The sequence below is a fragment of the Pinus tabuliformis genome, chromosome 9 (genome assembly GCF_031772625.1).
Source record: "Pinus tabuliformis cultivar Carrire ecotype Pingquan chromosome 9, CPIR1, whole genome shotgun sequence".
Lineage (NCBI taxonomy): Eukaryota > Viridiplantae > Streptophyta > Pinopsida > Pinales > Pinaceae > Pinus > Pinus tabuliformis.
The window spans coordinates 1,671,901,964-1,671,926,675 of record NC_142307.1 but is presented as its reverse complement, the minus strand read 5'-3'; positions in this window follow the sequence as shown (position 1 = coordinate 1,671,926,675).

Here is a 24,712-nt window from a genome sequence, read left to right as displayed (position 1 = left end):
TTCAGTTACCTCTTCAGCTCCTTGATATACAACTTTTAGTCCAGGGAGAGAAGGGAACATGTCTGTGGAGTGGTTTTCTTCACAAACTAAGCAAAATTTCAATAGAATTCAATGGATATTCATTCCTGGGCTGCCTCCTAGTGCATCTAGGGTAGACAATTGCTAAGTCTCTATATTCTTCTTCCCATTTTCTCTTAATGTGCATAGGATCCATCTGTAGGGAAAGGGTTTGCAGCATCTCACTCTTGAAATCCTCCAACATGTTTCCAATTTCACCCTTGATGGATGTATTGGAAGAGGATGGACTAACCATAGGTTGACTACCCCTACCCTTTTCCTAGATGCCCTAGAGTGGTTTCTAAAGATAGTCTTGATATCCTCATAAAGTAACTGGTAGATGTCCCCTCCTGCTAGCAAGTTTAGGGTATCCAGAAGATCTTCCCTTACTCCTCTAAGTGGGAATAGCTTCAGTGACTCAGGGTCAAGTGTGCACCTAGCCCTTTTGTAGCTAAGCTGGAATCTTTCTTCATAATCCTCTACGGATTCATCATGCCCTAAGATCATCCTAAGAATTTCCTCTTTAGTGTTTTTAGACCTACAATAGTATTGATACTTGTTGTTGAAGGCTTGCTACATCTGAGTCCAAGTTTTGATTCAATCCCTAGCTAAACCCATGAACCATCGCAAAGTCTCATCCTTAAGAGTGGATGGAAATCGTTTCAACTTCTGCTCATCATTGGTGTAGTCATATTTTCAACATATGACAAGAACTTCAAATAAGAAAGTGTTTGGATCTTCTGAGGTCAGGCCATGGCAATGAGGAAGGACAAAGGGGCTTATATTCTTCATCTTAGTGTCCCCATTGGTTTCCCTAATGGGGAAGGCACCCTCAACTCTTTCTCTATTTCCTCTATCATTTCTATTTTCAGCCATTGGATCAGTAGGAATGGGTTTTTTCCTTCTTCTTCTTACCCTATAGGTTCTTCAAATATTTCAGGTTGCTCACTTAAGGGTTCCTCCAATTCATAGCAACCAAAGAAGAGGGAAGGTTGGTTGTTTGAAGCAGTGAGGTATTTGGAAAGAATTTTCCTAAGTTATCCCTATTCCTACGAGGCATGAAAAAAATGATTTTGTTTTGTTTTGAGTTTTTTTCAAACTTTGAAAGTGATTGCAGAATTGAAATTTCATACTGAATGAAAATTAACTGACTGAATGAAAATTAACTAATTGGATGAAATATTACTTGTAGAATGGAAAAGAAAGAAAATAAGTCAGAATGGAAAAGAAGGCAACTAAATTACTCTTGCAGAAATGAAATTACTAGTAGAATATTAAAAACAAGAAATGGAAGAAAGAAAGCAGTAATCACATATTTCTCAGACACCTCCCTGACAACAGTGCCAAATAGTGATGAGCACCAGTATTGCAACAAGAATTTTGAAACTCTTGGGTATACCAACTTTACTTTATCAACCCGGGGTTCGTACAAACTTTGAGGTGACAGTTCTGTATACCCAAGTAAAAGTGATGGTTCTTCCTTTTTTCATTGTTCAGCTGGTGAGAGACCACTAGTGTTTGTCAAGCCATACTTCTATGGATTCAGAATAAGCTTGATTGCTAATGAGGGAAAGAGAAATCTACTCTAAGAGAAAGATGGTCTACCGGAGTAAGGAAAAAGACTAAAATCCAATGCTAAAACGCACCGTTTCCTTCCTAACTGCTAAGAGACTATGTTTCAAAAAGAATGTTAGATTAACATGTATGAAATTAAACTATATTAAGCATGTAAATTCAAGGCATCAACGTCCTACTACTGTGCATGTAAATGGATACAACAAATCTGTTTTTGACTTTTTTGTCTTTTTCCCTTTTTATGGAGAAGTGTGAAAGCTAATCTCTTATGGTGATGTCGAAGGTGGCTTAGGGATGCTGGTGGATGGTTGGAAGGTTTTGGAGACCCTGAGGTGATGTTTTGTGCTTTCCTAGAGGTTTTCCCTCAATTTAGCCTCAAAATAGGCCACTACAGGAAAACCTATAGGATATCCTAAAAACCTACAGGATTCCTTGTATTTCTACAAGATACAGCCGAGAGAAAAACGATAGGTGTGGAAGGTGATGGAAGGATTAAGAAATGTGGTTTGTGGGTGGAATGAAGTGAGGAGATGCCTAGGATCACTCAAAACTCAAAACGAAGGTTGGGAGATGGTTGGATTTGCTCAACATGCTTGGAGGAGTTTCCATGAGAAATGATGAAACTGGTGAGGGTCTTAGTCAAAGTGAGGAATTATCATGGATGGATTAATTTAGAAGGAGTTTTCTTTCTATGAGATCTCTCTCTACTTCTGAAACACCTGCATTGCATCAAACAATGATATTTTCCCAAAAGTCATGTAAACAAGAAGAATTTCAATAAGCTAGAAAAACAGAGTTTAATGAGCTAGTTGTCTACTTCATTCATGACGAAAATTTGTAGGATAAGATGAAATAATTGATGAGGTATACTATAAGCTAAAGATGGAAGAAATGATAATTAAATCCTACACTTGCAAACTGATCAACTGTCGGGTCAAATACAGTAAACTCTAAATTCTATGAGAAAGTAGAATTTTGTCTTTTTGGGGCCGCATAGGGGTCCTTTCCTCAAATCATGATCCCTTAAGGAAGAGTTGAGGCTAAGACACCTACTAACAGCTTTATGGTGCTCCATTTATCCCTTCTAACCTACTGTTGAAGTAAAGCACAAATGGAAGCAAACTAATAAACAAACTAATCAAATCTACACTACTTGCAATGAAATACTTCTAAGGACAATTTAACCATGAATCTATGAAATTAATCTAAGCATACATATACAAGAAGAGAAGCCCTTGCTGCTAAGGTTTGGCCCTAACCCAAGAGCTTCATCCCTCTGATTTAACTCAGTGTTGGATCAAGAAAAAGCTCATTCCCATTATCAAAACAGAAAATTACATAACAATGTCTTCCACAAGTTTGGAGCTCAAAAATAACTAGTGTTTCTACAACAAAAATTCAAATCCTCATGAGGCTCTAGGCCTGTTTATTTATAAAACTGAAGTATCCAATGACTTCCTTAAATCTAGGGAGGCTTGGTTCCCTAACTCAAGATGAACTAACTCTTTGACTATCACTTGCTCGATTGCCTTTTGATCTTCATGACTTGGCTACTTGTACTTCAAGCTATTGTGATTCATGGAGGAGTATTCAAGTGAGGGAGGAGTAAATGAGGAGGATTTACCTTTTTCAATCTCTCTTCCATGTCACATTCGATTTTGATCCTTTAATCTTGCCAAAATTCCCTGATTTCCTCTCACAAACCTGCATTCAATGCACATTAGTCCACTAGGCATAATATCTCACATTGACTCATTTCATTAAAAAAACTATAATCAAAACATGTAATAAATTGTGAGAAGAGTTGATTTGACTAATATAGGAGGTGAATTAAGGTCCATATGGTTACCTAATGATGAGGTTCATCATCAAGCACCAGGTAGGCACAGTTATGGTAAGTTCTGATACCTTCCATTGGTATGAAATAATAAAAAATGTGTAAATTTTGAGGAAAGGTCCTTTTTATAAGATGGAGGTTTCTAGTTAACTTTCCCACCATCAACTTATGAACAAAAATTAATCACCAATTAGAATGCCACATAAAAGTGTCACATCAGTCGAAATCAATTTAGAAAGAGGTCAAAATTAGGTAAGAGGGAGTGGGTGCTGATTATGAGGAACATAAGAATGATCACCCAAGGTCGATCAATGATCCAAATGAGGAAAACTTGTACAATCAACAAACAACACAACACTATGAGCCTTGACCACAAATAACATATAACCCAAACTTTCCTACATTTTTCACTCATTTAGAAGTCAGGGAGATAGGGACTAGCTTGGGAGGCCATTGAAAAATTCGAACCCTACTATGGAAATCCTACAAGTGGCATCCATAGGAAATAACTACAGGAAGTACAAAAGGCTACAAGAAGCTACATGAAACACTAAAGTTCCACAAGAAGCCTGCAACGGTGCAAGAATGGTTCCTAGGGTCAACTTGGTCCTCAATTATCATGATAATAGGCATTACAATGAGAAGTAAGTGATATATCTCTCCTATGTACATGATTTTCATATAGGTACACTCTGAACTTTCTTAGTACTTAGTGTCATCAACTAAATTTTATCTCTTAGCTACCCTTGAATTCATACTAAATCTATCCCATAAAACCTCATACACCTAGCTGAAAATAGAGAAGAAAATAGGAGGGGGATTTGATAAGAGAGAGCCCACAGATATATTAAGAATTCAACATCATCCCCATGTGGTAAACATCTCTAGGAGGCATCACTAGTTAGTCTTATTTCAGTTGATCAAAGTATATGATGATGATATAACTTATAAGATTTCCATGTCTCTAAAACCTCAAGCAAGAACAATTTCTACCACTGTGGTGAGAGGGCTACCCATTACCATCAATCCTGAGGTGATTAGTAGGGTGACAACACTTCCTCTATGGTTCTAATGGAGAAAGGAAGAGAAGGCCACCAATACCCTTTCTAAGAAAAAAAATTTCAACAAATATGAGAAACCAATTGAAGACAAAAATGAGGTTAGAAGCGAGACACTTCCCTATCCACGGGATGAGGTAGCCTACCACATCCTTAAATTCATTTCGTGTGAATGAAGACTAAGCATAGTATATGGCTATCAGTTCAGGCTACTCCATGAATTGAGATTTTGAGCCAGATTTCCCATAGCCCAAAGACTCAATGTGCCTTATTTTCTCCGATAGTCCATCATAGACATGACCCAAAACGTGAAAGAGGGAAAGCAAAAATAGTTAGCACACCATGGTATCATCAAGCCAATAGTGGAGGATGCTTTGAGTAAATCAAGAGTTCCTATCCTCTAGTCCACATTCAAAGATATGGACAGAGAAGTCTTCCTTGAGACCTAAGTCCTTGCACTTTTTGAGGAACTAGCCTTAAGTATTGAAGAAGTTGAAGGAGAAGAATAGTTAGGAGAAGAAGAGGAAGAAGCAGAAGAAGAAGAGGCAGAAGTAGAATATGTAGGAAAGGAAGAGGTAGAGAAAATAGAGGGAGAAGTAGAAAAAGAGGAAGAGGTGGAGGAAGAACAAAATGAAGAAGAAAGCAATATGTCTCCAAAGGAGCAAAGGTCATCTACTGAACCCACTGAAAAGGAGGCAGTTGCTATTGTAGCTACCTTGAGTACACCCATCAAATCTAAGAAGAAAAGACGGAGGAAAACTCCTCCGTATTCCAAAACAAGGAAAATCACTATTATTAGACATGGAAAGCCTCAAAAACCCACAAGGACCCCTATTCTAATTGAAGAATCACCCAAGAAGAGAGAGGAGTTGGAACATATTGAAAGGAAGGTTTAGGAAACCACATCTGCTAGAGCCATCTCAAAAACTCCCATAACCTATGTAAGGAAGCCTGTCACCACAAAAACCTCCTCTAAATAGCCCAAAGCACCCGTCACATTCCAACAAAAAGGAAAATGTCTCCTATAGGTAACATAAGAAGTGCTATAGGAAACACAAGCAGTGCTATAGGAAAGACAAAAAATTCTACATGAGAAGAAAAATGGGGAGAAAGGAGGCAAGGAAGAAACACAACAGGTACAGGAAGTGGGATATTTTCCAAAACTTTAAGAGCTTATCCCACATCCCAATTTGAGCTCCTATCACAAGTTCATTGAAGGAGGCAGAATGGTCCCATATAAATTTGTAGTCCTTCTGTTCTTTGATCTTGGAGCAGAGAGAGGAAGGACACATAGGTGGATGAAAATTGCCAAATCTAATAAAGTCGAAGATGTGGGCCTTATGGAAGAAAGACTCATAGAAATTGGCAAGGAGTTGAGTGAGTTGAGGGATAAATAATACAACATGAGAACATAGCCATAGGAAGAAAACAAATTGTTGAGGGAGAAATTACAAGAGAAGGAGACTCAATTAGCAATAATGGCATGCCTCTCCATGGAAGCACTTCAATGTAGACTACCATCCAAATCATATGCACTTTTCCTAAAAGACAAATGGATGCGGTTATAGATGAAGAAACTAGTAGAGCATGGCTCCATGCCATTGCAGGACTATAAACAATTCATTGAGTTGTGTGATAAAATTGGAAAGGAAGACAGAGCCAAGTGGTTTGAGTTCTAGCTGCACAAATTCACCCTAACTGACATTAATGTTTGGAATCCCAATGTAAAATTAGAAGACCTACAGTTGATGGCCCTTGAATCATCGAGAAGGCATGAGGAAGCTAGGGCTGAGGACGTGAAAATAGTATTGGGAAAGGAAGAAAAGGAACCCCTCGACATAAGGGGAGAGCAGATAGTCTTTGGTTGTAATCAACAATCACAGTATCATTTCCAATGATGCTGACATGTCACCTAGATACCTTGTCACCCAAAAACAAGACATCTGTCACTTTGAGGCCACTCTCTGGATGTTGGAGATAGAGATCTAATAGGCATGTCAAAGAAGGTGGAATACCCTGCCACACAGTCTCCAGACAGAGAATATCACACTCCTAAGGTATTGAAAAGTGCATTGGCCAGAACACCTCCATATAAGAGGGCCATGCAGAGATTGAAAATTAACTGGATTTGACCGAAGCTCACTCCACCTTTTCTGTTGGGTCTATAGGAAGGAAGGAAGGAAGAAGAGGAAATGAAGTTGTTGGAAGAGATAGAGAAAAATGCAGGCTTCTACCCTAAGGAAGAGACACCATCTACAGAAGCTTGTGATGTGAGAGAGGCCACCAAGGCCACAAAAGACATGGATATAGATGACTAGGTTGCTCAGAGGATGGGAAAGAATTTCATTAGGGGGTGACGATGAGGCTCATCAATTGGTAAACTATATGAGTCACAATGACATTCTCTAGCTTATTAAATTTTCCTTTATCACATTTATCCACACATTTTGTTATATTATGCTTAATGTGAGGAGTAAAGATATCTTACTCTGCCATGTGTCCTAATGTGTGTTAAATCGAGGAATTGGACAAAGTTTGAGTTGATTTGGGTGTAGGAACTCAAAGGAAGCAAGCAGGAGAGATTCTTGAAGGTGGTCTCCCTCCTTAACTCCTCAAATCAATCCAAGATCTCCCACTTTATCTCATTAGATCAAGTTCACTAGCAGCCAAGCAGGTTGAGTTCATTGGCATCCAAGCAAGTTCAAGTGAAGGAAGAGTTAGACACACCTATACTCGAGTTAGGGAGCCATTTATCCATATTTTCTAGGGAGCTGTTTGTAGCTCCATTTTTGTATAAATAAGAAAACTAGGGGAATCATTAAAATTCAAAGTTTTATTGTAGCCAAGAGGCCATTAACTTGAAGCACATTTGACTATTATTGTTATGATGTATTTGACTCTTTTTTATTATTAATGAGAAATCATGTTTTGATCCAGCACTGCGTTGACTCAGAGGGCTAGGACCCAACGCAAGCAGCAAAAGTTCCTCTCTTGTATTTTTATTCTTATCTTAGAATATTGATTAACTCTTGAAGTTTATTTACGTTTCTTTTTAGCTTGGAAAGTTGATTAAGTTGTTGCTTATCCATGCTTCCATTAGCTTGAAGAGTAGATTAGTGTTGCATTCCAGTGAAGGAAAATACATCCAAAATCTTATGAGAGTGACCCCTATCTCATCTCCCTCATGGGATCATGATTAGAGGAACACACCCTTAGAGTCCAAAAACATAGATTGTCTTATGTTCATTGCATAGATTAAGTTTTTGTCTTAGTTAGATAGTTATTTATGATTTCTTGGAAATATCTACAATTGTTATTCTACTTCTTAAGATTGTTGTAGCTTAGGAGGTAGTCCATTTCATAGATCTAGTTCTTCACAATAATTAGATGAGATTTTCCAAATTCAACTCATCTTTTCCAAATCGACATGTAATGATTTATAAATTAAGAGAGAGCCAGGTTTGTGTTGAGTGTTAAAAGGTGTTTTTTTAACTCCTAATTATCTTCACATTAATGATCAATCCAGGTAAGATTTTCTATTTCAAGAGTGTACACAATTTGTGGCGGCTATTTACTCAAGAGTAATGTTTCTAAATTGCAGTATAGTTCTTCATAATACAAGAGTAAATGGATGCAGCTAGTAAACTCAAATTGCAATTAAAAGAAAGCCTAACTTGCTAATGAAACCAAAGAAAACATTCATTCAATTATCAGTCAAGGATACAGTAGCAACAACTCATTCCTCATTTAGCTGATGTAAAATAAATCAAGCATAAACAAGATCCTCAATCTGAGAGCTTTGACAGTAATAGCCAATGTTCTTTACAGTTGTTGATCTCACACACACCACACTAAATAACCAATTGGAAATGGCAATGAATTAAATCAATAATGCTACTGCAACTGATCGAAATGAGATAGTTATGCTAACTGTAAGAATGTTGAAAGGCAAACCTAAATGATTACAGAAAGTAAATGAGTAGCAACGCTATATAATAGAAAGGAACAACAAAATTTATGTAACTGCAGTGAACTGCATAGATAAGTTACTGAAATGAACAACAAACCTCTATAAATAAAATGAACAACATGACAATATACTTGCGAAAAGTAGTGATCTTGTTATGAGGGAAATGAACAACAACGCAATTCAATTATATCATATAAAACAGATCAATTCATTAAGTCTAGAAATACGAAACAGTAAAGCGATGCGACTACAATAGATAGAAATGAAACCAAACCATCACATGGTAAAGATCATAAAAGAATGGTACAGGAACAGCAAGTGAATCCACCAGGGTCGGGCCCTTAGCCACCAGTGATCACCACCGGTATTGCTTCAGTATATGAGAAGGAACAACAACTGTATTATATATTAATCATTTGCAAAATAGTTACAGCCATTTCGTACTCTGTTTCAACAATGAGAGTCAATGATCAAAGTAAAAAAACAATAGTAATTTATGAATAATCTCTCCTCCCCTTTCTCTTTACAATCATTGCCTTTTATAATGGCCAAGCGATAAGAAGGGTAAAATAGTAACAGCGATCCCTCAGGATCAAGGGATCCTGATGGATTCGTACAATCTTCCATCTTCATTTAACTTTCTGTCTTTGCACTGATGCTGTGATCTTGTTTGTTCTTATCCATAATTTCATGCTCCATCCTTGGCTTGCTGCTTGTATGTTGTTTCCTGGCTTGGGAACAACAGTTGTTCCATTTTGTCCTTTTCCTGCATGAAGAGTGATAATAATTATCTAAATCGTGATGATAGATAATTTCCTTATTTTTACTATAATATCTTGATATATTAACACTTTAGGGTGTACAAGGGATGTAACTAAGGAAAAGGATAATAAAATAAATAACATATGCATACCTTTTCCATGACTTAACACACACCCTGCTTACCCTTTTTCATGCCCTCATGAAAACGATGTAGTTTGTGTGCAATGCAGTCAAAGAATAGACTAGAGAAGGATTGTCATAAAGTGGCCTAAACCCATGATTCTTGGCCAAAGTTTCGAAAATATGTCCTATCTATCCTTCAGGTAACTCATATATAGATTTATAGTCTTCTGCAGGATAGCAGGCAATAGGGCTACGAAATCAACAACCTAGCCAATATGGTCCTTCCCTCAAGATGAGGTTACTATATTTAACAAAGAGATATGTGGCCAATTTCAAGTTTTTATAGTTGAATGGTTCTTTGTCTTGCACATTATGATTGGAGACTGTCAAGCTAAATTTAGCTGCTGCCAAGGAGTTATCTTTGATAGAGAGAAAATACTATACTCCTTGCTGGACAATTTCTTTGTGAATAGGCCCCAATACCTGGATTACTCCTTCCTTTTGCATCAAACTTTTATGTTTGGCCATCATTTGTAGAGGGTTTTTCGGTTCACCCCTGACCCAAAGATCTAACCCATTTTCCTTCCTCTGGAAAGTATTATGGGCTTTGAACCACTTCAACTGGTTAACAACAAATGAAATGAAAGCTTGAAATTGTATATCCCCCACAAAATGGCTGGGATTCTTCTCCATTTCTTCTTCTAATATAAAATTATGCAAATAAAACTCACAGAGTAATCGTTGAACTTTTACCCCATGGTGTTTACAGCATTTTATGAAATCTTCCGCAGTTTTCAATTCTATGGGTTTCCCTTCCCTGACAACCTTAATTTTTAACTGTAAATACCTTTCTAACAAAAATAAAGCATAGTTCTTGGCAGGGGACCTACATGCTAAAACATCTGTGTATAGGGAACAAAGAGTATCCCTTTGCTGCATGACTGTCTCTAGTCTAGTCTTTATTTTCTCAATTCTTTCCTCTGTCCTACGATATTTCTCGAAGGCCTCACTTTTGGATGCATTGATATCCCGCACTTGTCTTTGTAATTCCTAATATTTCTATTGGGGAACAGTTTCTTCCCCAAGCCTTTCTATGGTCAGTCGAGCTTGTGCCAAACTTTCTTAGAGATTCATTATATAAGGGTCGTTGTACCTCAAAATATCTTTGGCTTGTAGAACTGTCCAGGTGTCTGTGTTGTTGGAGGGTATTGCCTTCCATTTGGACAGCTATATTGCAAAAATTTACAATCTCTATTTGGGCAGTCGTTTCTGTAATGGTTGCATGCTATTCCTTATCGATTTGAATGAATACAGGCTCAATTTGAGTAGTTATTTCTGAAATGGTTGCATGATGTCCCTTATCTACTTGAATAAATATGGGCTCAGTTTGAGTCCCAATAACTCTTGTGACATGAAATTCGGTTTGAATAGTTGCGCTTACTTTTTTTGGGGTTTTGCTTGAAATTTTTCTCCTTTTTAATGTCCTTATCTTTTGTCTGAGTATTTTCACTAGGTTCTGTAGCTTTAGTTGTTCCTTTATCGATCTCTTAATTTCTCTTTTCTTCCTTGTGGGAGCAACAACTATTTCACTAACCATTTATGCTCTTTTCGAGCTTGGTTGTTCATTTAGGTTTTTCTCTTCAATAGTTGTATTTCCCCCTTGATTATTTTCGATTTCCTCCATTTGGTCCACATCTTCCGTGCTTAAATTGATCTGGATAGGTTCTTTTGTAGGGGTATCCCAAGTTTGGTCCACCTCTTCCTGAGCGGTTTCTACTGTTTCTACTTCACTAATTATTTCTTCTGATATACCCCTATTGTGGTCAAAATTTTCTTCTGATTGTACTACTTCAACATTAAGGTTGAGTGGATTTTCAGGCTGTATATACTCACTCATATTGGTCAGAATCTGGGCCAATTCTTCATCATGAAGTAAATCTTGTGGCGAACTTGTGCTGGGAGTTAAAGGAAGTTCAGTTTCATCCATCTCTTCTTCACTAGTATGCTCTGTCTCCTCTTCCAGTTCTGATTCATGGGTATCTCTTCCTTCCAGCTGCAAGCTTTGCTCATTTTCTGGGCTAGATAATCCTAAGGGTTGGCTGCTGCTACCCAAGAGGTTTTCAACTGTTCCTAATGTTGTCTCTACATGTCGCATACATTTTTGTGATCTAGTTGTTGTGTTGGTAGTTCTTTTTCTTTTAGGGGTAGGTGTTAGCACCTAAATCTGCCTTAGGCTGAAGGAAGGCAAAATTCAGGGTTACCACAAACCACGCTCAGTCTGGTAGCTAGCCCTACCATAACAGGAGAGGGCTCTCTCCGAGTCATGCTCAGTAAATAGATAAGCAAAAACGGTCTGAGATGACTTATAGTGAAATATTGATCTTAGGCTAGTAAGTGAAATATGGATACAAGAAACACTTTTTAGGAATGACCGAGCTTCTGGGATGGTATGGGACCAACGGTTAGCAAAGAACAGAGAATTTAATAGAAAGGCACAGATTACTTCGTGAGGCAAGACGGGCGGAAAGTGTAGCAATTTAGTTCAAAATAACGCGGAATGAGGGATTGCTTAGGAGAGTGAAAAGGGCATAAGAACATGAATCCTTTTCAACAGAAGGAGGACACTGAACATGAAATTTTCCCACAGGCAGAGCAATAAAATTGAATTCTACCTTATCTAACTCAGAAAATTTCACCGGAAATGAACATGAATTGAACTATGAAACATAACAAAATACATATGAAACATAAGAGACACATTTTCTACACTCACAACCACATGAATCTCATGAAACAGAGCCGCTGCCTTTCATTAATTCTCTGTCAAAAATATACAGTGAAGAAACAGAGTTTCTTTCCCACAGTCTCCCAAAAGTTACAAGCCAACCAACCCTTTGCAAATAGCTTTCATACAATCTATAGAATGTGCTATGAAGAGATAGAACACCCAAGGGTTGGGGAGTTACTCGAATCATTACAAAATGGAGGTGAAGAGCCAACCATCAGCTACAGGTGCAGTGTTACAAACATGACAAATGGCTTGGGTGACCGTTTGCCTTCCTTCGCCACTTGGATAGAAGCCAATATAGAGAGAAAACACTTTAAATGCCACCTTAGGTGCCAAAAAACGGAAATGTAGATGAGCGGCCCACTTGGAGAAGTCGCGAATCGAAATTTCGCGAAACGGAGGTAAAATTGGGCTTTTTTCCTATATGCTCCGTGCCCTTTTTTGTGTGCGCCATGCCACTTTGGAGCCTATTTTGAGGCACTTACAGGAGTCCGAAATGTGCCCAAGTGTCCTTTTTAGAAAGCCTGCCCTGTCTACTTTCTAACCCAATTGGAATTTCTGAATTTGGTGCTCATTTGCCCCTCCAAATCTTCATTCTCCCAAGACTGCTTCTTGTGTGTCAAAATAGGGGTAGAGAGGTCATTGTTTGGGTGTTTTTGACCTCCTGGAGACTCATATCTTGCCCAAATTTCTTGTCCAAGCACTACTAGTCGTGATTTTTCATGCTGAATCCAAAAATTCATATCATTCTTCATTTCGAGCTCCCAATTTTTAGCAGGAGAAAAAACTTGTATTTTGCCCAAAAATTTGTCATGTGACCAAAATTTCCCCAAATTTCTTGAAATTTGGGCTAGAGGTACTCTATGAAGTGCTATGCTATGCCAAGGAAGCTTCAGCCAAGATTCAAAGCTGATCTTTCTCTTTTGCCTATTTTGCCTCTTTTGTTGCTTTGCTCAATTTTGCCTTCAAGCTCTTTATCCGGGCCCTTGCACTCATGATTCATGCCCTGTAATGGAAAGCCATGTGTCTTAGTAAAGCATGGTCCTTGTCAGCCATGTCTAGCAGCCTCTCCAAGTGCATGTTAACTCTCTCTAGATTGGCCTCGCGATCCTCATCGATCTCTTGCTCCAATGGTGTGAGCTCAACTCTTCTTCTTTGTGCAGCTTGGCGATGCTCACAAATGTTTTGTAGCTCCATGATCACCCGCTGATCCTCCAGTTGTTTGTTCCTCTACTCCAGGTATTTCATGTTCCACTTAGCCCTCTCCAAGTCAAGGGATAAGGCTTCAATCACTGATCGCTACTCCTGGATGATCTCTCTAAGCTCTGCATTTGTCGGTTTTGTATCTGTCTCATGATCATGAAGGAGAACGAATTATGTATCTCGTTCACTTGACGGGTCACCTGAAGGCCCCTCATCATGCATTGGCCCCTTACCTCTATCCTGTTCATGTGTCGTCGATGTAGGAAGTGAGGCCCCTTCCACCCCAGGTCGAGATAACACTCGCTTTGCTGCTGCAAACAAATGTCTACTGCCTCTCTGATAGGTGTTGAATATTGGCATAGTAGCAGTCTCATGGCACTCATACTAATGAGAAGGACCACCTATCTCATGCTCTGCCTCTGATACTACCTGTGGAGTGCTGAAGAAGTCCCGAGAGATGATGTCCTCCCAAGCAATGCCCTGCAATCCCAACTGATGATCCACCAAAATCCGGATAAGAGCAAAGTGATAAACACTGTTGAGCTGCTGCTGAGGGGTCTTATGCTGCATGAAATTTTTCATCCTCTCTATGTTCCCGCAAATGAAAAATGGGAGGTTCATCATCCACACCCTGGTAAAGTGCATGAGCAACCTGATGTGATAGGCATATAGGTGGGAGAACCTCCCCTCACAACTGAAGTATTTCATGATCAATTTCATGAGCGGAGCATACTCATCTTTCAAATATCTGAATGGGAAGACTCTTGTGAGATGCCTCAAACAACTGGCCTTAATGTAAGGCTCATAATGATGCCTATCCACCTTCTTCTTCTTATGCCACTGTTCTCCAACATTTGGTATGCTTGTTGCCACTGAGATAGTTTCGGGTGTCAATGTGAAGGTGACCCTGGCCAAGATAGACTCACGTCCATGTAGGTGAAGCACAAAAAGACGGGCCAACTCATGATGAACTCTAACATTAGCTACCCTTTGACAAAATTCAAAACATGCTAGGTGCTGGAAACATGACATAACAATAGGGCATGCCTGCAATTCAGTGAGGGTGTTTGGCTCATCCCTAACATGTTTGCCACTCTTGTGATGTCTCCTGGGAACCTGTTCTCCTGAAGTTGTATCACTGTGAGTTTCCACCTGATACTCTGATGAACCCTCAGATGCCATGACTGTTGTTTATGTATTGTACTTAGGATGCCCTTTGATGATGGTGAAGCTGGGTGTTGTTTGTGATATCTGCCACCAAGGGGAACAACGAAACAAAGGGAGTATTAGGAAGGGAGTAATGTGATGGGAATAGGGGTTATGGGAGGAAGTTTGTTTAGGGATATGTAGGGGGTTTGACAAGGTAGGGTCAATAGGCCCAATTAAATCCATGCCCTACCTGTAAAATGGCTCGAAAGTCACTTGAGGCTACATAGGCATTTCACCCCTTGGAGTAGGCTTCCCATCCTTTGGCACCGATCACACTGACTAGTATATCTTTTCACATCCTGATGAAGAGTGGGCCAATAATAACCAGCTTGTAACACCCTGAATGTTGTCCTCTTTGCTGCAAAGTGACCTCCACAAGGCCCATCATGACAGGTCAGAAGGATGTCAAGGAATTCCTCCTCCCTAACACATCCTCTTAGAATTTTATTTGGCCCTTGTTTGAAGAGGTTGCCCCCTATCCAAGTGACCGGGGTGCTCTTCCTCACAATATTTCTTTTCTCTTTGGAGGACAAGTTTAGTGGTGACTCTCCAAATACCAAATATTTTTCTATATAAGAAAACCATGGAGAGAGAACTAAAATGGTGAATAAGGGTTCATCCAGTATCTAATCATCAAATATTCCCTCCTCACCTGTAGGCAATGTAGGAATTTACAGGGTAAGTTCCTCAGAAAGAATACCAAAAGGACACCGCTCACAACCAGATCTCAAATCAATACACCAGTATTTTTGACGTGGTTAAAACCCTCAGAGTGCAAGGAGGGAAACAGTCCACGGCCTGTCCCAACGTGGGTACAGACAATTTATTAATCAAAGAATGAAAATTTACATAAGCTTCTCTCATGCACGGATTACCCGAACAATGACCCTCCATGCGCTTTAAATAGAACTCATGGACCAATCGGGTGTCAAGCCACGGATCAAGTGTCGGTAATACCGAGGTGAGAGTGAACCGTCGGATCACTACATATCGTGACCGTCGGATTGTAAGTTACAAAATGTACAACGGTAAAGAAACACACTTTACCTAACTCTAACCTAACTCTATGCTAGACCAAGTTGAACTTAACTATATCCTATGTGTCGGAATATCCTAACATCCCCCCTTAAGAACAACTTGGGATAGGATTGAAGGATTTACAAATATGACACAATAGGAGAAGGAAGGAGGCACTAGAGCCTATCCCCCCTTAGTGACAACTTCCTGAACTCCAAGCATATATCGAAGTTTAGTGAACTTCGCCTCTGTGAGAGCCTTTGTGAAGATGTCTGCAACCTGATCATCCGTTGGACAATATTGCACTTCAAGAACATGGTCATGAATGAGCTTTCTGATGAAGTGCATGTGTAGTTCAATGTGTTTGCTGCGCTGATGCTGGACTGGATCTTTGCATAGCTGAATGGCACTTTGATTATCACACCAAAGTGTGGTTGGATGCTGCTGCTCAAAGCCAAATTCGGATAGGATCTGACGAAGCCACAAGGCTTCCTTACTAGCTTCCACGGCACCACGATACTCTGCTTCTGCTGACGAAAGAGAAATGGCAGCCTGTTTCTTACAAGCCCATGTAATAGGTCCTGAACCAAGAGTGAAGACATAACCAGCAGTAGACTTCCGATCATCAAGGTCACCAGCCCAATCAGAATCAGTGAAACCAACTAACAGAGGAGCTGCTTTGGCACTGTAATGAATCCCAAACTGTACTGTACCTCGAACATAACGAAGTATTCTTTTAGCTGCTTTCCAATGACTTTCACGGGGGTTTTGCATAAAACGAGCAACAAGGCCAACAACAAAGGAAAGATCAGGACGAGTATGGGTTAAATACAAGAGTTTTCCGACAAGTTGACGGTATAAGGTAGCATCAACTTCAGGAGAAGTACAAGAGACTGAAAGTTTGACTCCAGACTGAAAGGGAGAAGGGGCTGGCTTACAGTCTTCCATGTGAAAATGACGAAGAATATCACAAGCATACTTGGACTGGGAAAGGAAAATACCTTCTTGGGATTGCAAGACTTGAAGACCGAGAAAATAGTGTAAGTGTCCTAAGTCTGTCATTTCAAATTTCTTTTTAAGGCTGGACTTCACATGGTTTATAAGGTTGGGATCACTACCAGTAAGAATAAGATCATCAACATAAAGAACAAGGATGATAAGAGAGTTGCCCACTTTCTTGGTGTAGACAGTATTGTCAGAATGACACCTAGAAAAGCCAGATTCTAAAAGAAAGCTATCCATTTTGGCATACCAAGCCCGAGGAGCTTGCTTGAGGCCATAAAGGGATTTCTTAAGTCGACAAACGAGGCTGGAGTCTGTTTGTATGAAGCCAATGGGTTGTTCCATATAGATTTCTTCCTGCAAGTCCCCATGCAAGAAGGCAGATTTAACATCCATTTGATGGACTTCCCATTTTAAAGAGGCAGCAAGGGAAAGAACAAGGCGGATAGAGTTCATTTTGGCAACTGGAGAGAAGGTTTCAGTGTAGTCAATGCCTTCAACCTGTGAAAAGCCCTTAGCAACTAGACGAGCTTTATGTTTATCAACTTTCCCATCTGGTCCATACTTGGTTCTGTAAACCCATTTGCATCTAACAAGTTTGCGTCCCTTTGGTAGAGGAACAAGATCCCATGTATCATTTGTCATCAATGAATGATATTCTTCATTCATAGCTGCTTCCCAATGTGGATGGCCTGAAGCTTCTGCAAAAGTGTCAGGATCATGATTTACTGGAGCTTGAGCCAGTAAAGAAGAGGCTCTTTCAAACTGAGAACGTGTACGTCGCTGATCTGTAGGATCACCGGCAAGATCACCTGCTGCATCCCGAGTAGCACGGACCCATCTTGGAAGTTGAGGATCCTGAGAAGGTGGGGGAGGATTATCATCCTCGCTTTCATCATCAGAAGAAGAAATGTTTTCAAAGATAGAAGAGATAGGAAGAGGTGGCACATCCGCCGGACTAGGCTCGCAGGCCGATTTATTTTCATCAAATTTTACATCTCTTCTAATGATAACATTTTTGGACTTAAATGGAATAAGTCTATAACCTTTTACATCTTCAGAATATCCAACAAAAGTACATTTCTCACTCTTAGGTTCTAAAGCTTTATGCTTTTCATCTGGAATATGGGCCCATGCTTCACTTCCAAACACACGAAAGTGACTTACATCTGGTTTAATGGAACTCCAAGCTTCTTCTGGAGTGATATTCTCTAGAACCTTAGTAGGAGTGCGATTGATTATATAATTTGCACAATTAATTGCTTCGGCCCAAAAACTAAGACTGAGTCCTTTAGATTGCAGCATACAATTAGCCATTTCCTTTAAGGTGCGATTTTTCCTTTCAGCTACACCATTTTGTTGTGGAGTGTATGGAACAGTATGTTGCATTTGAATTCCATTTTCGGTGCAAAAGTTGATGAATGCGTTTTTAACATATTCTCCACCATTATCAGTTCTTAGCTTAAGAATTTGATGTCCAGATTGTTTTTCAACAAATGCTTTGAAGGCCAAAAAAGTGCTAAATACTTCGCTCTTGAGTTTTAAGAAGTATACCCAAGTGCGTCTAGAGAAATCATCAATGAAAGTTAAGAAGTACTTGCAGCCAGAGAATGAAGCAACAGGAAGAGGACCACATAAATCACTGTGCACAAGCTGTAAAGGGGCTGAGGCGTGCCAAGAGGCACGTTTGTCAAAACTGTCCCGATGATGTTTTCCGAGTACACATCCGGAACAAACACCATCTTTGCAAGATACCATAGGAAGACCTGTCACCATATTTTCTTTACATAGATGCTGAAGGGAGCGATAGTTTAAGTGACCAAACCGCTCATGCCAAAGTTTGCTCACTTCATCATTATGAGCAACAAATACTGAGGGAAGATGGGATGACCCAAAGTTGTGAAACTTATACAACCTTTTGGAATCATCAGCAAGACCAGTAGCTAGAATCTGTTTAGGATCTTTTAGATCCTTGATTACAACATCATGAGGTGAAAATTCAACAATTTTACCTTCACCTGAATGAGTTATCTGATAGACAGATAGAAGGTTGCAGGATAAGTTTGGAACACATAATACATCATTGAACTGACCATTGTCTAGATGAACAGTTCCAGTCCCTACAACATTAAGAGATCTATCATCACCAACATATATATTTTTGGTGTTACAATCATTTAAAGAAGAAAACATGGCTTGGTTTTTGGCCATGTGACAAGAGGCTCCAGAATCAATGAGCCACTCATGAGAATGAGAAGAAGAAGAAGATACATTTAATGCATAACCAGACTGAGATGATTGACGATGACATGCAGAAAGTGCCGTTCCGGAAGTTGAAGTTGAAGTAGGCTCCAGATGGATGTTATGTTTCTTCATTGCGGCTTCCAAGGCTTCCATCTTCTTAAAGCATTTAGATTCTAAGTGGCCATCTCGATTACAAAAGTTACAATGTCTGTCAGTCCTCTTCCATTTGTTTTTATTGGTCTTGTCATTTTGCTGAAATGATCTTTCATCTTGAGGCTGAGTTGGTTTAGGACCATTCCTTTGAGGATAAGACTTCTTAGGATTCTTTGAATTTGGTTGCTGCTGGGCGGCTAACGCTTTCGAGGAAGAGTTTCCAAGATTAAGAAGACCAAGGTGTAAGAGTTTTTCTTGTTCTCTTATTAAGGAATCACAAAAGGAGTCAAAGGAAGGGGGTTTGTAGTCTTTGCCTTGACAAATGAAAGCTTCCCTTGTAGAATGGAAAGTGGAAACAAATACAGAGTAGGCTGGTCCCAACTTAGTAAGGATGGAATAAATAAGGTTACCATCTTCTTTCTTAACTTTAACACCTTCCAAGAGATATCTAAGGGTCTTGAATTTGGACAAGAAATCTTCAATGCAAGAAAAATTATTAGGATCCAAAGTAAGCAACTCATTCTCAAGTTGATGGGCTCTAATTTCATTTTTAATCCCAAAAACTTTAGCAAGTTTTTCTAATGCTTCATGAGGAGTTTCAATTTCTGCAATGTGGAATCTAAGATCAGGAGAAACAGACATTCCTATCAAACCACGTGCTTGATCTTGTCTATTTTCCCATTTTTCGGCCTTGTCTTCATCTTTGGGTTTCTTCTCTTGGTCTGTGGCTATTCTGAAGAGACCTTTACTTCTAAGTAAATCTCCCATGTAGGCTACCCATTGGAAGTAGTTAGTGCTGTCAAGAATGACTTGGCATGGACTTTCCATTTTTTGAAAAAAAATCCTGAAGCTGAAGATGCTGAAAGTAAGTGGTCCAATGGATAGATCTCGAAAAAATAGGCGGTTTTAAAAAAAACGGCTCTGAAAAAGGCTTCCGGATGAAGAAGTTATGGCTTTTTGAAAAAAAATTGTTGACGTTGCCGGCAAAGTGCGCGAATGTGCGGGAATGAAAAAATCCGCCCCCACAAAATGGAGACTTGAACCCAAGACCTCTACTCTCTTAAAAAGTCTTTGAACCAATTGATCTATACAAAATATTTGAGAGAGAGAGAGAGAGAGAGAGAGAGAGAGAGAGAGAGGGGGGGGGGGGGGGGGGGGCCTTGATTTGCGTGCTTGCCTTGGGAAGGCTCTTTTCCCCTACAAAACACAAAACACAAAACCCAACACGAATATGCAAAGAAAAACGAACCTTACGGCTCAAAGTTAGCTTTAGCCAAAAAACTAGAATTTTAAAAAAAACTCAAAGTTAGCTTTTAACCGAAAAACAAAATATTTTTCTCAATGTTTCTGATTTTCCAAGATCACACTAAGGTGCAGGGAAAAGAGCATACGCATGAGAAAAATCCTTTCTTTCTGTTTCTGATTTGCCCAGATCGCACAGAGTCGCAGGGCAAAGAGCATACGCAGAAATGAAAGGTATAGATCCGGGAAAAAAAAAGGCTAAATAAACCGAAACCGAAATAAGCAGAGAGAAAATGACAGTAAACTGCAAAAAAAACACTGTATACCTCCCGATCTGAAAAATGACGCAGCTAGGGCTACCGGAAACCTTTTCGCGTGAAACGAAAGGGGTTCCTCACTGAAACAGATGCTCCGAACACAACAGAGCAGTCCTCTCGGCCCGAAAGCAGTTAGAAACAGCAGATCTAGGAAACGACAGCTGCATGCAGTTCTACCGGCTTCAGATTTGGATCACCAACAGACGCGGCCCTCAAATAGCTCCGATACCATGTAGGAATTTACAGGGTAAGTTCCTCAGAAAGAATACCAAAAGGACACCGCTCACAACCAGATCTCAAATCAATACACCAGTATTTTTGACGTGGTTAAAACCCTCAGAGTGCAAGGAGGGAAACAGTCCACGGCCTGTCCCAACGTGGGTACAGACAATTTATTAATCAAAGAATGAAAATTTACATAAGCTTCTCTCATGCACGGATTACCCGAACAATGACCCTCCATGCGCTTTAAATAGAACTCATGGACCAATCGGGTGTCAAGCCACGGATCAAGTGTCGGTAATACCGAGGTGAGAGTGAACCGTCGGATCACTACATATCGTGACCGTCGGATTGTAAGTTACAAAATGTACAACGGTAAAGAAACACACTTTACCTAACTCTAACCTAACTCTATGCTAGACCAAGTTGAACTTAACTATATCCTATGTGTCGGAATATCCTAACAGGCAACGTTAATCTGGACAACAAATCTGCAACAAAATTTTCCTTGCTAGGTTTATAAATAATAGTTAGATCAAATTGTTGTATAAAAGTAACCGTCTAATAATCTGAGCATTCACATTAGGTTTATTCATTAAATATTTGATTGCAGCATGGTCCATATGTACAAATGTTTGATAACCTGTAATGTAATGCCTAAATTTGTTCAATAAATTCACAACGGCCAGGAGCTCCTTTTTAGTTACTATGTAGTTTAGTTCGACCTTTGATAGATTCTTACTGATAAAGTAAATAGCATAAGGCAATTTTTCATCTATCTGGCATAGAGATAGTCCTATGGCTTTGTGTGAGGCATAAGCATGTATATGAAAAGGAAGGGCCCAATTTGGGCCTTGGAGAATTGGTGTAGTGGTTAACTTGTCCTTCAGGGTGTCCAGGGCCTCTTGACAGCTTTTTGACCATAAAATCTCAAAGTCTTTCGCCAACAACCCAAATAAAGGAGAAGTTAACTTGCTGAAGTCTTTTATAAACCTTTGATAACATCCATCTAACCCTAGGAAACTTTTGACATCTCTCTACTTTTGCGGAGGTGGGATGCTTTGGATGATATCTATTTTTTCTTGGTCCACCTACAGTCCTTGCTAAGATAATGGATGACCTAGCACAGTCCCTTCAGTCATCAAGAACTCACGTTTTTTGGGACTAAGAGACAATCTCATTTGAATGCATTTGTGCAACACCTTACCTAAGTTGGACAAAGCCTCCTAGAAGTCACATCCATAATGTGTAAAATCATCCATATAAATCTCTACTGCATCATGGACTAACTCGGCAAAGATACTCAGGACTACTCTCTGGAAAGTGGCAAGAGCATTAGATAGGCCAAAATGAAGGACCCTATAGGTGAAAGTACCCCAAGGACAAGTGAAGGTGGTTTTATCCTGGTCTTTCGGGTTGATCTGGATTAGATTGTACACGTTGAATCCATCTAGGAAAGAGAAAAACATTTTCCCTGCTAGGTCATCTAGCACTTTGTCGATAAAACGTGGAGGGAAATGGTCCTTCTTTGTGGCTTTTTTTAACTCTCTATAATCGACACAAATCCTCCACTTACTATTTTTCTTTGGAACCAACACCAAAGGAGAGACCCACTCATTGTCAGAGATAGGGTAAATGAATCCTGCATCTCACAGCTCTTTCAGTTCTTCTTTGACTATATGTTTGAGAGTTAGATTCATCCTCCTTTGGGGTTGTCAGAATGGTTTGCAACATTCTTTGACATAAATGTCGTGAGTATACACCGAGGGGTGCACTCCATTCATTTCTTTGTAACTCCAAGTAAAGGGATACAGGCTTTCCTTTAGCATGTTGCACAAATTTTCTTCTTGGTGAACAGAAAGATATCAGTTGATTTTCAAAGTTCTCTCAAGGCTGAATTTTATGGTTTTGAGACGGATAGGGTTGTAATTGGCTAAGAATATATGAATTTGATGGTTGTTCTAGGTTTCCTTTAGTACTTCCCCTAATGGAAATGTGCTGGAATTTAGACTTTGGAGTATATGTTCAATCAAATCATCTTCATCCGGTTGTCCCCCTCCCATGGTTGTTTCTAAGGTAGAGAGTTGGGTGGAATAAACTTCATATTCTTCTTCCTCGTGTTAGTGTTGGTACCTTCATCAGTGATAAAATTCTCTTGTTGTATTACATGTTAGGTGTCTCATCTGATCAACTACATTCCATTAGGGTCATGGATCATCTGATGGTAGTGGCATATTATACATTTTCCCTCATGGTCTTTACCTGCTAGACCATTTTCATACATTTAGGTCATTTGCAGTCATTTTTTGTCCTTATATCTGCAAGAGTCATTTTTAGGTTTTTAGGTCCCATTAGGTGTATGGTTTTGTTAATAAGGTCTTGAAAACAATCAATAATGGTCAACATGCACATGAGGAGGTCAAATAAAGTATCAGCAATAATAATTTCAATAATCACATGCTCAGTGATTGATTTTTCCTCAAAACCCTGTTTTGGGGAAAAACAGAGTTTTTTATGTTTCATGTACTAAATCTTATGTAATTTCATTTTTCCGTATGTAATAATTTCAAGAGGCAGCTCTAATCACCTTGCCAAGCCTCTGCAACTCCAATTCCTGCAAAAGAAACAAAAGTTCAAAGCATTTAGTCCATCAAAGGCAAAAGTAAGACAAACTGCCCAAAACAGAGTTTGAAAGAACAAGTGAAAATTAAACATTAGCAAAGTGGGTTTTCATAAGTCAAAAATTAAAACCATGGGTATATAAAGTGTATTCATGTCAAAGAATGCTCATTTGTTTCCAAAGGAGAAGAGAGCAAGTGCAATTTGCATTTTCAAAGCCAAGGGAGTGATTTTGCAGTTAAAAGGTGAAAACTTGCAGGCGCGGCGCACCTGGGTCAAGCCGTGTTGCATCGAGCCAGCGCAGCGCACACAGAGCACAGTCCATGTTGAAATTTTGTATTGGCGTGATGCACCAGAGAGGTGCGGCACACCTATGAGGTGGCGCGGCGAACCAGTCTACAATGCCCGAAATTCATCCAAACGCCTCCTCCAAATTTCCAAATTGTAAATTCCTCATTCCACAAGTAATTTGACACTCCAATATGCCCAATCCATGAGTTTGCTTCAGTATTTATGGTGATTCAATAGGAGAATATTGAAACCCTAGTTCCTTGGATAGTTTGTTGAAAAAACACTACCTAGGGTTTACAAATCACTGTTTTTGCTGTCTAAATCCTACTATCATTTTGACTCCCTCGCTCCCTCACTTCATTTTCTCCCTCCCTTTTCATTCATACTTACCTATTCCCTATTCCCAATATCCCTAAAATTACTAACTTTAATCCCTACTTTCACTTATCCCAAACCCTAATCAACAATCTTAAACCCTAAATATTATTCCCTAAACCCTTTCATTCCCCAAAAACCTTACAAGCAACATTCCCAAATCCCCATTCATAGACCCTTCACTATCCCCTCACCATTAATCCCTATCTTTTAGCAACAACTACCTATTGACACTCTAAAATCTCTTCATACTCATCTAAGAAACTCAAGCATTGGCAAACATGGAGTCAGATTCTTCTTATGATAGAGATGAGGAAATAGTCAGTGACTCTTCCAAAGAAACTCATGCACCAAAGAGACCTCATATGAGTCAAAAAATAACTGGGAGGAGCCTACTTCATTTGTTGAGCTGTTGGGTTTTCCTCTTGCTGTCACATGCTTCCAACACCAATCTTGCTATCAATTTTGTGAGATGGTGGAAAGAGTCAATACCACCATGAGCTTTCTAGACTGTTTGTACTCCATCTTGACAATGGCCAAGTCAATTTGGCAGGTGTGACATTCACCTTGACACCTGAGACTATAGCTCAAGCAACCGGTATTCGAAATGTAGGTTAGCAGTGGAATAAGGGGCAACTGGTAGATAGA